Genomic DNA, 13664 nt, shown 5'->3' with positions numbered 1-13664 from the left:
GGAGTTTCCTTTAAGGGACATGTCACAAGGTCATCGGCTATACCCTTATTTTCTAGTAGCAGTTCAAATCCAACCTTTATACCGGACAGCCTATATTACATAAACAAGCTTCTGGCCAAGTTTGGTAGAAATCCAGTATAGTTTAAGAAAGTTATTAAAATTTCAAAAGCTTTAACCACAGAGTGAATATTTGTGGACGCCGCCGACGACGACGGAATGTAGGATCGCTTAGTCTCGCTTTTTCGACTAAAGTCGAAGGCTCGACAAAAATGAAGGATATATAAAAAGAAGATGTGATGGGATTGCCAATGAGAACTCTCCACAAGAGACCAAAATGACACAGAAATTAACAACTATAGGTCAGCGCACGGCCTTCAACAATGAACAAAGCCAATACCACATAGTTGGCTATAAAAGGCCCCGAAATGGCAATGTAAAACAATTCAAATGAGAAAACTTACGGTCTGATTTATGTATACGAAAAAATGAACGAAAAAACAAATATTTAACACTTGAACAAAAGACAACCCCTGAATTACATGCTCCCGACTAGGGACAGGCACATATATACAGAATTTTGCGGGGTTAAACATGTTAGCGGGATTCCAACCCTCCATTAACCTGGGACAGTGTTGGGTGAAACATTACAACATAAGAACGAACAATAAAAATCAGTTGAAAAAGGTTTAACTGATGAGATGGATAAAAATACTACAAATACAAGTGGAATGACAAATTATGTCAGGATAAACTGATAAAAATACTACAAATACAAGTGGGATGACAAATTATGTCAGGATAAACTGATAAAAACTGCAGGGCCGAATAGAGAGAAAAATGAAAAGACAAGACCTTTTATAGCCGACTATGCGGTATGGGATTTGCTCATTGTTGAAGGCCGTATGGTGACCTATAGTTGTTAATGTCCGTCATTTTGGTCTTGTAGACAGTTGTCTCATTGGCAATCATACCACATCTTTTTTATAAGACAGATTACAAAAACAAATGCAGGTCAATTTTTCATCCTAATCCCTTCCCCCCCAAAAAAAAACAAAATGGTGGCTCCATTAATATTGTCGGTGGTTATTTGTCGGATTTGTTTTTGCTATTCCTGATCTCTTTTGTGTGTTTTACACTTGCCACTTGACAGCTTTTATTATTGTATATATTCTTAAGTGATTAACAAATGAATTTAAGTTTATGTAGATAAAAAAAAATGTACACTTGCCATTTCAAGGACTAAATGAAGGACTAACTGGTTTAAGTAACATTTTTATTTGTACGACACCAAAGAGGATCAGATGTTAACAACTGGTGATGTAAGAGATCCGAGCAGAAGTAGGCGTTCTTATCTAGTTATCATCTTTATGCATCTCTCATCTACAAAAGAAAACATTCATCAGCAATTTGCAATCTCGTTCAGAATAAGATAGGTCATGTCTTGTGGTACATAGTTTGTACAAAAATCAAATGCTGAGATTTCGCACTTTAATATTAAGGATCTTGTATCATTGAGCTTATATGGAAAATCTAAATGTGAAAAAAAATCAGTAATTTGAAAATAAAATCTAAGTATCTTCTCATATTTTATCTCAATTTTATAATGCAGTTTTCGTTTTATGGCGGAAATTGGGTTTTCCATGCATAAGCTATACAAAATCTGACAATTTTGCACAAGGTGTTAGTGTAAAAATAAGTCCACTGACCCATTCTTTTTATTGATGTTTTTAAACAAGCAGGATATAAACTACATTTTGGCAAATTATTGAAAAATTCTATGGATTATAATTAGACACCTCATCTACCTTAAATGACATTCACTTGGGCAATAAAAAAGCACAAGTCAAAGAAGTCCTTGGTTGAGTTCTGCATCCTACGGTGGAAGACACAAGTCGGCGAGAATATAAACAGATGGTCCCAAAAAGGATACCGACTTCTATAAACATGTATTGTGTCAAAAAACCGGGTAGCACGACTTCGCATGCCTTCTTACAGTTTTGATTCGTGCGCCAATTACGAGACTTCTGAAGAGGAAATACAACTGAACAGTCATTATCAGTATAAAATTTAAAGCTTAATAGCAAATCAATTTTAATAATTCGAAAAACCAAGTTTTTTTTCCTATTCCCAGGGGATGTTGCCTTAGTCGTACATGGCTCAACTGTCCTGCCTTAGTCGCACATGGCTCAACTGTCCTGCCTTAGTCGTACATGGCACAACTGTCCTGCCTTAGTCGTACATGGCACAACTGTCCTGCCTTAGTCTTATATGGCTCAACTGTCCTGCCTTAGTCGTACATGGCTCAACTGTCCTGCCTTAGTCGTACATGGCACAACTGTCCTGCCTTAGTCGTACATTGCTCAACTGTCCTGCCATAGTCGTACATTGCTCAACTGTCCTGCCTTAGTCGTACATGGCTCAACTGTCCTGCCTTAGTCGTACATGGCTCAACTGTCCTGCCTTAGTCGTACATGGCACAACTGTCCTGCCTTAGTCGTACATGGCACAACTGTCCTGCCTTAGTCTTATATGGCTCAACTGTCCTGCCTTAGTCGTACATGGCTCAACTGTCCTGCCTTAGTCGTACATGGCACAACTGTCCTGCCTTAGTCGTACATTGCTCAACTGTCCTGCCTTAGTCGTACATGGCTCAACTGTCCTGCCTTAGTCGTACATGGCTCAACTGTCCTGCCTTAGTCGTACATGGCTCAACTGTCCTGCCTTAGTCGTACATGGCACAACTGTCCTGCCTTAGTCGTACATGGCACAACTGTCCTGCCTTAGTCGTACATGGCACAACTGTCCTGCCTTAGTCGTACATGGCACAACTGTCCTGCCTTAGTCGTACATGGCACAACTGTCCTGCCTTAGTCTTACATGGCACAACTGTCCTGCCTTAGTCGTACATTGCTCAACTGTCCTGCCTTAGTCGTACATTGCTCAACTGTCCTGCCTTAGTCGTACATGGCTCAACTGTCCTGCCTTAGTCGTACATGGCTCAACTGTCCTGCCTTAGTCGTACATGGCACAACTGTCCTGCCTTAGTCGTACATGGCACAACTGTCCTGCCTTAGTTGTACATGGCACAACTATCCTGCCTTAGTCGTATATGGCACAACTGTCCTGCCTTAGTCGTACATGGCTCAACTGTCCTGCCTTAGTCGTACATGGCACAACTGTCCTACTTTTTAATGCTTGTTTAAGCTTTGTATTATACGTTGCCTTTAAACTATTTCGTGTATTGATTTTCGTATGCTATTAAGGAGTCCAATTTTTTAAAATGGGCATCTAGTGTACTAAATTTGAACACCGATTTATATGAATTTTGGATGTATGGTTCCAAGCGCTTGGTTTAAACAACGTAATTTTTTTAAAGATTATTATTTGCTCCTTACATAAATAAAATATATGTACATGTATCTACACTGCTACTTTAGAATAGGTACTATTTCTGTTCTAAAAATCTGTAGTACTTGAAATTTACTTTTAATATTTAAATTAGTATTATTTCTTTACCTTAAAATTATTGTAATATTTAGGTCCATGTCTTTTACAGTACTTTTATTTGTACTAAAAATTTTTGGTACAGAAATAATACCAACAGTGATCACAATATCCCATGTATGTGAAAATCATAATTTTAAGAGATTGGAAATAGATAAAAAAAAAAAACACCAAAAAAACTGTATAGCTTGTAATGCTCCGTTTGACAATCTATGCAGTATACCTTATTGGCAACCATTACATTCACATTTGTGGGAGAAACGCCACCATGATCCTGATTTTTTACATCTTCCACCATCACAGTCCCTTCGCAAGTGCTTACAACACAGATGACAGATTGATGACAACGGACAACCTCCCCAACTACATGTGTATGTCTTTGATTCTGTCTGATCAATCATCAAACCTGAAATAATGTAAAACCAGGTTTAATCCAATATTTTCTACACATGGAAAATGAATAGAACCAAAAAAAAAAAAAAAAACAAAACAAAACATTGTACTTTTTGCTTGACATGCATACGGTTCCCAATAACAGCTTACATCCACACTTTATTTGGTGGATAGTTGTCTAATAGTCAAACATCCCACATTCTCCTTATATTTATATTTGAAGAGCAAATAAACATAAAATCACTAAGAATCTGGTATGATAAACGAATCCTTTTTTGGATTCTGTGTGCAGGGGGATTGTCCGATGAAGGCCAAGTTTCATGAGAATGCGATAGGCTATGACTTCTGTTGAACTCTTACCTGCTACGGAATGGTGGTTTTAGCCTATTGGGCGAGGTATTTGGGCAACCCTTTTTTTTAAATAGACTTTTTCCAAAAGTTAGTGTAATAAATTTCTAAATTGCTCTTTGTCTAGACATGTCGTCAATCAATTGAATAAACTGCCAAATATTTATTTTCAAACAAGAATGTGTCCATAGTACACGGATGCACCACTCGCACTATAAGTTTCTATGATCAGTGGACCGTGAAATTGGGGTAAAAAAATCTAATTTGGCATTTACATTAGAAAGACCATATCATAGGGAGCAGGTGTACTACGTTTCAAGTTAATTTGACTTCAACTTCATCAAAAACTACCTTGACCAAAAACTTTACCCTGAAACTGGAACTATCATTGTGTATGTTCAGTGTACGGTGAAATTGGGGTCAAAATCTAATCTGTCATATAAATTAAAAAGACCATAATATCATAGGGAGCATGTGTACTTAGTTTGAAGTTGATTGGAATTCAACTTCATCAAAAACTACCATGACCAAACACTTGACACTGAAACTGGAACTATCATTTTGTATGGTCAGTAGACCTTGAAATTCGGGTCAAAAATATAATTTGGCATTTAAATTAAAAAGATCATATTATAGGGAGCATGTGTACTAAGTTTCAAGTTGATTGATCAAAAACACCTTGACCAAAAGCTTAAGCCTGACGCGGGACAGACGAACGAACGGACGGATGAACAAACGAACTGACGCACAGACCAGAAAAACATAATGCCCCAACTTTCGTAGGTTACGTAGGTGGGGCATAAAAACATAAAATATCTTACCAGAAAGACAAACAAGCAAAAGGAGAGCTGCAACACCAGTTGTCATATTGTAAATCTGAAATCTAAACAAATACAACATAAGCTAACAAATATAAACAAAAATACGGGACGGGCCGGACGGAAAGAGATGGGCAAGACTAAATGCTCCCTCCTCTATGGCGGGGGCATATAAAAAAACAAACAAAAACAAAAAGAATTATGCATAATTTTCTTATTCAAAATAGTGCGTGATCGAGCACTGAAACTTTACTAAATACAATGCAGAGGGTATCGTATGGGGACGAGACATTTCGTTGAGGCGAGTCTTGGCGTGTCCATCTTTGATAAAAAAAAGTTATTTTTGCAGTAATTTATTTGTTTTAAAAAGTATCTTGGTACATTTTAGTAGTATGATTAAATTGTTGGCACGGTTTGAACTCAAATCTCAGTAATTCTCAGCAAAATAAGCAAATTATAATTTAGCATACGCGTTTACTGTTGTAAGATTGATAATTTGGATAATTATATGTTAATAATAACGCCACTTTCAGCGCCTTTGGTTATTTCGTGACAGCCATTTTTTTATTGGTGGAGGAAGTCGTAATTTCCGTAGAGAACCCCCCCCCCCCCCCAAAAGGGGAACTTGGACGCCCTTGACAAAGGAACACTGGCTATTCTAGTTAATCAAGTAGAGTCGAACGACCACGTTCAGGGTTTCAATTCACCACCTCTGTATTGATAGGCCAGCAATACCAATAGACCAACTGCTTATTTTGATTCGCCTTACTTGTGTAATCATTTTAAATGTTTCATTTAAGTGCATGAATATTGTATCTCTCCTTTCCTACAAGAGTAAATTGTGATTACGGGGCTCGGGGCCTTTTAAATCTGACAATGCAGTATGGGTTTTGCTCATTATTGAAGACCTTAATTTTACCTATAGTTGTTAATTTCTATGTCATTTGGTACCTTGCGAAGAGTTGTCTAATTGGCAATCATAATACTACATCTTAATTTTCATATGACAATTTTCCATTCTTTGTAACAAGCTTATATAACTAATTATTGTCATGATCAAAGTTGAACCGATGTAGTCATTTTAAAATACATATTTTGCTTAATTTATTATGACAAGTTATTTAGTATCTTCGTTTGTGTCATGACGTGTACATAACAAAAACATTAGTTATACACACAAATTATCATTTAGACATAAAACATTCTCCTTAAATTTTCAATTGTACAATGAACTTCAAGTTGACGGGATCTGTTATATTTGTTTTAAGTGGTAGGTTGCTAAACATATTTACAAATGTATACTTGAGAGCAATTTTAAATAGTATTAAATTGTGAAAGATTTTAAGTACATTAATAGCGAGACCAGTACTCGTATCAGTTTGTATTTTTTACGATAAAGTGACCGTTTTTTAACACTTTATATGGACAGGCACTAGTCTGGAAAAAAAATATTCATATTTTTTTTTAGAGAAAAGTGGTGCGTTACATTTAAGTATGTAGATATGTTTTTTTTATAGGCAAGTGCCCGTGTTTGTATGGCGTCGTATTCCATATTGCGTCGTTTGCACTATTTTTTGCCCGTGTAATTTTCTCGCTGCGTTGAAGGCCCATTGATGACCTTGTGATGTTATCTGCTCTTTGGTCAGGTTGTTTTTTATTTGGCATATTCCCAATTTCCATTCTCAATCTTATTACATGCCACATATTATGTGCGAGTAAAATATTGTGTTTTATTTTGCATTTCAGTTGTGCAGATAAATTGTTTACCATTAGAAAATGGAATAAACAGAGAATCCAAACGACTCCCGTATGAAAGACATATTAAATCTTTCCTAAAGAATACATTTCAAAGATTTGATTTTGTCCCGTCATATCTGAAAAGAGGATGCAAGATTAACAGAGAAACGGACACACACACGGAACATTCTAGTAATTTGAAGAAATATATATCAACACCGCGAGTGACTGGATCGGCAATTGGCCAAACAAATTATGTTCTACATCCGACTGTAAAACCCACAGAACCAGTACTGAGAATAGAGAGACCGATTTTACCTTTATTCTGAACTAGAAATTAAAAAAAGTGACACGAGTTGGCCAATTGTAGGACTTGGTCATCTTCCCACTTCAAGTATGGACTAACGTTCATTTGATGCAGAATATTTTTTTTATGTACAGTTACATGTTATGTAGAGGAATGAAAAAAGTTTATCCTGTTGTGTTGTTGTCGGAACAAAAGAGCATTATATTGACAAGCAACATGTCGCTGGCAATTACCAATTCTAGAGATGTTAAAAATGGAAGAAAAATAAAACTATTTTGAATAGGAGAAATTGTTTTACTTTAATCGAAGCAATTAAACGGGCCAATTAAACAATATAAATCATTTACCTGTGCCGGCGATTCTCACGATCCTCACGTACTGATTGTTTCAAATCTTCAAAAATGACAAATCTTTATATAGTCGGCCTATTATTCCCGCGCTTTTGAGTTCATGCATAGCACATGCAATTTAAATACTGTTTATTTAAGGTTCATGTGGACCCTTTGGCTAAAATGGCCGTATTTTCACATTAAAATTTACTCTTAGTACAGACAAACCTGTGCATTTGGAAAAGATTTAAGGCATAGCATGCCCTAGATAAATAAATTTCAAACATGTTTTATGTTGTAGAAAAATAAGAACTTAAGGGGGCCCGCGGGTATAAATCATTTTTTTTTCTAATAGGAGAAAAAAGGCAATATGGGTCACCGACGAGTTAAAAAAAATAAGAAGTTCCAATTCTAATGGAAAAATGGCATTTTTTCACCAAAGGGAGATAATCTGGAGCTTTTTCAATGATATAAACATTTTTTAAGAAGTCATCTGGGGCCAAAACGAATTGATGTTTTGGTTGATTTTTGTACCATAATTATAAAGTAACATCTAATACTCTTTTAACAATTTTTAAGTCTATACTTTCCCGTATTTTACGAAAATATTTTGTCATGTGCTTTTTTTAATTTAATTTTATTGTCAGCAAGTTGCAAACGTTATGGAACCCAATCAGAAAAGTTTGGATTGTTAAAAAGTTTTCGGCTCATGAATTGTCGATTATTTTATTTAAGAATTGAATGCTTCTTTTTGTAACTTCATTGGGGTGAAAAAGCGTTGACCGAAGTACATTTTGTATGAAGCGCGGAAGCGCTTCATTCTAAAAATGTGCGCACGGTCAACGCTTTTACAACCCTATGAAGTTACAAAAAGAAGCATTCAATACTTATAATTACATTTTTTAGCTATGATCACGGAAACACGAGTGATGCAATTGCTGAAGGAATAACATGTGATGTGCAATTAGCCAGTCAGAATAAAGTATTATTATGAAACATACATCTAATGTAATTATTTAATGTTCTCAGCACTTTATATCTACACTTGTAATAAAATCACTGTTTAAAAATGACCTGAATACAAATAGAACATACTATTTTCTCCGAAGCTAGCGATAGAAAAGGTGTGCAGTTATCACTTCTTTAAAATTCTAACGTGAAAAATAATTGGAAACAAATTACGCAGGTGTTAAAAAATAAACTTTTTTGAAAATAATGTAAAAGGGTATCCGGTTATTGATTTTAACTGACGAAACCACAAATTCATATATGACAATGTGTACCAAGTTAAATTTGTAAAACGTGATTTTTTCCCTCCTTTTATCATTTTCAAATTGAGCATCCACCTACAACACCGAGAAATTTTAAAGACCTTTCCGGGCCAGTACTCTCATACATGTCATAGTCACTAAAGTTTGTGTGTTACGTTGTTTTGTTAATTTTTATGTGTGCTTTGTGTCGATCCGATGGGTGAATTTGTGTTCATAGCTTGTTCGTATATTGTTCTGTTACACCAATGTCCAACTATCCAAGGTAGGGGGAGGGTTGATGCGCTCGGTAGACTTTTTCAACAAATTGTCGGCATTCCTATGGGAACAAACTCTGCGCCTCTCCTTGTCGACATTTTCTTATTTTCATATAAATCGGTGTTCCTTCCGAAAATTTTCAAAAACAAGAAGATCAAAGAAGCCAGGTTATTCAATTATACAATCAGATATATTGATGATGTTCTTTCCATTAACAATCCAAACCTTTCTGATTGGGTTCCATAATATATCCCACAAAACTAGAAATTTAAGAAAAATACCAGACACGGCATCCTCCGCCTCAATTTTAAGACTTATACCTCGACTTTGACATACACAATCATCTCAGTACCAGAATCTATGACAAGCGAGAAGATTCTAATTTTGAAATTATCAATCCCTCCCCCCCCCCCCCCCCCACCACACCTTTGTAGCAATATACCAACTTCACCTTGTAGCTTCTACTCAGACTCTGCAAAGCGTCATCAGTGTCTGAGCAGAAAGTTGATGAACCCGGGGTATATCGAAGAACGTCTCATCTTTTTTCATTGGAAGGTACTAATACCTTGTTGATAAATAATCCCTGTCTCAACTTCACAAATAGTACACGATGGTCTTGAGGTATAGATTCTGGTCACTGACGTTGTTAAAATAACGTGTTAATATAGTCTCCTTTGTCTGTCTTGTATAACAATTACTTTTACTGTTTGGTCTGTTTTTGGTGATGTTAGTTCAGTGTGACTCTGTGCTTAAACATCCTGTCATTGTGTTGTTGTTCTATGATAATTATGGTATTCTTGTCTTTCATTTTTGCTGGTGTGCTTTAATTTGTCTGTGTGCCTTTTTGTTTTTCCTTGACACATGTGGCGTGGCTCTGTATTTGTGCATCCCGTCATTGTGTAATTGTTTTGAGTCGATATCATTTTAAAACTTAATATTATATATCAATTATAGACTTCACTCAGTTGATACGTTATTTGACGGACCTGTTTGATTATATTGAACCTCGTACTTCGTCCTCGGTCAGTATAATCTAAACATATAACGTATTACCCTCGTCAAAAGTCCATAATGAATACATGCATTGTATTGATTACATTGTACCTGTAATTAATTCATATCGGTTAAGAATAAGCTTCTCCTTTTCGATAACACGGGGCCACATGACATTCTTTATTCTTTAGTAAAAAAATCCATCGGTCTTAAACAGAAATAAAAAAGAAAAGACAACAGGTCGTTAACGGACTCAGTTTTACATGTTCATGACCAATGGGCATAGTTCCTCTGTTTAGAGGGATGTTCCTGAAATTAGTGATCACGTTTAATTATAACATTATTGAAATCTTAATTTTGTATTCGTATACTGAAATATTGTTAAAGTTATCACTGTGACTAGTCTTCACTCTTTCCTTTAGAAATCGTACAATAAATCGAGTTTGCTTTGAACTTAGAACATACTCACCCCTTCTCGTCCAATGAGAAGTCAGTTTTTTGCCCTCTAATTTTCATAGTACATGGTTTTCCATGCACTATGAAATGCTATACATGAATGACTTTTCATTGTCGGTTAATTATGAAAGTGAACTCTTACTAGTTGCACTAACGAAGTGTTCAATCCCCTAAGGCATTTTCCTTGGGAAAATAGCCTACTGATTAAAGATGAAAGAGCAAAGATTTAAATTAAAAAAAAATGAATTTTGCAAAATTTTATGCATTTGTTAATGGAACACATATATAGAATACACAAAAAAAATTGGTAAGGATAAATAAAATGATATTTATTTAATTTATATACCTTACATTTGAGGGAATTATTGTCTTTTTCTTTCAAAAATACACAATGCCAGACTGCTGATATATAAAGCAAAAGATTGTTTTCGGAGAAACACAATACATTTAAATTTATCAAATAAAAGTAAGCATTTAATGTTGAATGGTCTGAATTCAAATATTCATACAGATGATGCGTCGATTTATATTTATAAAAAAAATATCAAATTTCAAAAAGGGGATTTACATAGCATTGTGTTGCTTTTTAAAATAAAAAAAAAATCTAAAGATATATAAGTATTAAATTTTACCTGAAGCAGAAGAAAAACAATTTATCCTTCACAAACTATGTCAGTACTATTTCATTTCATCCATTGAAATGATCATTACATGTACCTATGTTTTATATTTAGTTCATTATAAAAAGTGAACTCTTATTTAGGTTTGACTATTACAATGGGAAGGGATAGTTTTGTAAGGTCACTCGAAAGTGTGAATATGTTCTAAATTGGTCAGACAATACTTGGTCATGTTTTATGAAGATTTAAGCCCTCGGCTTCGCCTTGGGCTTAAATCTTCATAAAACATGACCAAGTATTGTCTAACCTATAAAACAAAATAGTTTTTGAAGAATTGGTCATTATCGTGATACATGGACTGCCCGTAGGACAGTGGTATTGACTGCGACAGTGATAATGACATCGACTTAGGCTCGCTTATTATCGGTGACTTAGTCAATACTACTGTCCTGTGGACAGGCGATATATCACGATAATTACCAGTTTACTATATAAATTCATCTTCCATCGATGACAGTTTGTTATACATTGTGTACGCTACGAAAGGATTTATGACTAAAAACTATTAAATATAATGCTTCTATAGTTGACACATTATACGGGTCATTTTCAAAATATGTCGAATTTTTAGTACACCTATGCTAAATATTTTATTTCTAATGGAAAGTGCAGTTGTAAGTGTTCGTAGGATTTGTGAGTCAGAACATCAATAATAAACACGATTTAGATTTAGTTTGTATTTAAGTCCGGTTTTAACGTAATTTTTGAGTGCGTACAGTGTCAGAATAAAACATTTCAAATTACAGTTGTCCTGTTTTCTGATCGCTTTGATATCTGCAAACCGGACTTTTTGAAAACGTTTGAAATAACTCTAAAGGTTATAACCGCAGCTTCTTTATTATAACATGTACATGAAGTTCGTGTCCTTCTTGTTACCGCTACTTAAAGCAGCCGTTAAATTGTTCTCCGTGTGAATACTGAACCAATCAGTGTTGATTTCAAACGTGCAAAGTAACCTAAACATTTAACATGTTGTAAGACGTTTCTTGTATAACAGTGTAGAGAAAAGAAATTTCAAGACATTTAGTGAAAAAAATAGAGGGTACCACCTATCAAACATTGTTTGAATATGTTCTTGTATGACATTGTCAAGATTGCATATTTTTATATATTATTCTATAAGTACTATTTGCCCGGCTAGGATCGTGTTTTTTCGAGTGATTCGGTCCATTTTTTTCGAGTGTAGTTAGGGCTTTTTCGAGTGATGAAACATGCGATAAGTTCAATTTACTCCTATTTCGTAATTATAATAGTGTTTTACATTACTACCCATTTTATATTGAATACTATACATGTTTTTATTAAAAAAGACGCACAATGTCCTTGTATGTAACCAAAGAATTCAGTGTTTGTTATTGACCGCTTTTTTTTCGAGAGCAACTGTGAAATCGTTCGGGTTTTTAATCAAACGGTCCGGGATTTTTTTTGCAGAAAATTTGAATAAGAAAAAGGGTATTCTAGACTTTAAAAAATGACTTTTTCTAATTTAAAACTGTAATTAAGGGAAATCAATTAGTACGGCGGCTTTGTGAAAAATTGTGCACATCCTGCTACAAGTATGAAATTTGCCATAGACCTTCCTCATCTATTACTCTTTTATTTCAAATAGGGAGGCATTTGAAAAAAATGTCGCACTTCCGGTAAAATCAAAAATGGTGGACTTCATACTTAAATCAGCTCAATATCGAAGGCTAGTATGTGAAAAGGTGTTAGAATCATGCTACTATCATAATATTTGGTACAAACCTTTGTCTTTTACTACTTTTGGATATATTATATAGATTAGATGACTTGAAAAACCCTACTTCCGGTAAAATCTAATATGGCGGACATTGTACTAAAATAAGCTTATTTTTTAGGGAGGGTAATTGAAATATGTTTAAACAAATTGCTACTATCATTGCATTGTGCAGGAACCATTTCTTTGGTGCTTCTCATGGATACAATGTATAAGACATATTTCTTTAAAACCCTTACTTCCGGTAATATCCAAAATGGCGGACATAGAAATATCAATTTCTTTTTTTATTTGTTCAACTTTTTTCAAAATGTAAGGAAAATGTTGTTTATTGTGCTGGCTTTAAGTTATCCTCAAAACCCCTAATTTTTCTCTGCTGTAAATGTTTAAATACAAAGTTATCACTTCCGGTAAAAAAAAAACAATCTGGCGTAAATATCAAAGATGAGTCCTCAATCCATATCTTCGATGTAGAGTTTTGGATAGGTTGATTAAAACAAAATAAAATTACATAAGTACTAAAACATTTTTAAAACTGCTACTACAATTCGGCCAAAAAGACATGTTCATTCACGATCACCACCTCATGCACACAAGGCAGTCTACGGGAGACACGATTTTTCACATTATCCTTTCTTACATCCACATGTACAAGCTTCTGACAAAATGGTGAGGCCTCAAAAAGATTTTTTTAAAGGGATCCTCTTTGTCCCTTCGCCATCCATTCGCGCCTGGGCTGGGTAGCATAAGAGCCAATTCCAAGCTCGTCCCCCTAAATACCTGTCTTAGTATCTTGCACGTTCTACATGCTTGGAAATACAAGATCAAGTTGAGG

At 34.9% G+C, this 13664-nt stretch overlaps 1 long non-coding RNA gene across 1 annotated transcript; it reads right to left on the bottom strand.

Moving 5' to 3' along the window:
- Positions 1–1259: 1259 nt before the first annotated feature.
- Positions 1260–7535, bottom strand: LOC143078812 (uncharacterized). The gene is made up of 4 exons (XR_012979277.1): positions 7455–7535; positions 5067–5128; positions 3728–3910; positions 1260–1380 (listed from the first exon to the last, which is right to left on the bottom strand). It is a non-coding gene; the product is annotated as an uncharacterized LOC143078812 (long non-coding RNA).
- Between the last annotated feature and the right edge of the window lie 6129 nt (positions 7536–13664).

This window comes from Mytilus galloprovincialis, chromosome 6, assembly GCF_965363235.1.
Source record: "Mytilus galloprovincialis chromosome 6, xbMytGall1.hap1.1, whole genome shotgun sequence".
Taxonomy (NCBI): domain Eukaryota; kingdom Metazoa; phylum Mollusca; class Bivalvia; order Mytilida; family Mytilidae; genus Mytilus; species Mytilus galloprovincialis.
This window is presented reverse-complemented; position numbering and strand designations above follow the sequence as displayed.